Source organism: Arachis duranensis, chromosome 1 (genome assembly GCF_000817695.3).
Source record: "Arachis duranensis cultivar V14167 chromosome 1, aradu.V14167.gnm2.J7QH, whole genome shotgun sequence".
Taxonomy (NCBI): domain Eukaryota; kingdom Viridiplantae; phylum Streptophyta; class Magnoliopsida; order Fabales; family Fabaceae; genus Arachis; species Arachis duranensis.
The window spans coordinates 38,405,722-38,407,291 of record NC_029772.3 but is presented as its reverse complement, the minus strand read 5'-3'; positions in this window follow the sequence as shown (position 1 = coordinate 38,407,291).

Genomic DNA, 1,570 nt, shown 5'->3' with positions numbered 1-1,570 from the left:
AAAAATTGATTTGAAAAAGATTTGATTTTGAAAAGATTTTGAAAACTTAGAAAAAAATTGATTTGAAAACAAAATCTTCCCCTTGTGCCATCCTGGCGTTAAACGCCCAGAATGGTGCACATTCTGGCGTTTAACGCCCAAAACTATACCCTTTTGGGCGTTAAACGCCCAACCAGGTACCCTGGCTGGCGTTTAAACGCCAGTCTATCCTTCTTCATTGGGCGTTTTGAACGCCCAGCTTTTCTGTGTAATTCCTCTGCTGTATGTTCTGAATCTTCAATTCTCTGTATTATTGACTTGAAAAGACACAAATTAAAAATATTTTTGGATTTTTAATGATAAGGACAATTCAAAATGCAACTAGAATCATATAACAATGCATGCAAGACACCAAACTTAGTAGTTTGTATACTACTGACACTAACAAAATGAGAATGCATATGAGACACACAAAACACTCAAGTCAATGGAATTCAAAGATCAGAGCAAGAAATCATCAAAAATTACTTGAAGATCCTTAAGGACACATGAATGGATGCATGCAATTGACACCAAACTTAAGATGAGACACTAGACTCAAACAAGAAATTTTTGGATTTTATGATTTTTTTGAATTTTTTTGTGTATTTCGAAAATTAAGTGGAAAAAGATATCAAAATTCTTAATGAGAATTCCAGGAATCAGTGCAATGCTAGTCTAAGACCCCGGTCCAGGAATTAGACATGGCTTCACAGCCAGCCAAGCTTTCAAAGAAAGCTTCGGTCCAAAACACTAGACATGGCCAAAGGCCAGCCAAGCCTTAGCAGATCACTGCTCCAAAAGCAAGATTGATAAAAATCAACAAGCTCTTGTGATGATAAGTTGAAACCTCGGTCCAATGAGATTAGACATGGCTTCTCAGCCAGCCAGACTTCAACAAATCATCATGAAACTCTAGAATTCATCTTCAAGAATTTCGAAATTGATGAAAATCAACAAGCTCTTGTGATGATAAGTTGAAACCTCGGTCCAATGAGATTAGACATGGCTTCTCAGCCAGCCAGACTTCAACAAATCATCATGAAACTCTAGAATTCCTCTTCAAGAATTTCGAAAAAAAAAATACCTAATCTAAGCAACAAGATGAACCTTCAGTTGTCCAAACTGAACAATCCCCGGCAACGGCGCCAAAAACTTGGTGCACGAAATTGTGAACAATACTTTTCACAACTCTCATAATCCCCGGTCATGAACCCCAAAAACTTGGTGTTCAATACCATGGCATTACACAACTTCGCACAACAAACCAGCAAGTGCATTGGGTCGTCCAAGTAATAAACCTTACGCGAGTAAGGGTCGATCCCACGGAGATTGTTAGTATGAAGCAAGCTATGGTCATCTTGTAAATCTTAGTCAGGCAAACTCAAATGGATATGGTGATGAACGAAAATAACACAAAGATAAAGATAGAGATACTTATGTAATTCATTGGTAGGAACTTCAGATAAGCGCATGAAGATGCCTTCCATTCCGTCTCTCTGCTTTCCTACTGTCTTCATCCAATCCTTCTTACTCCTTTCCATGGCAAGCT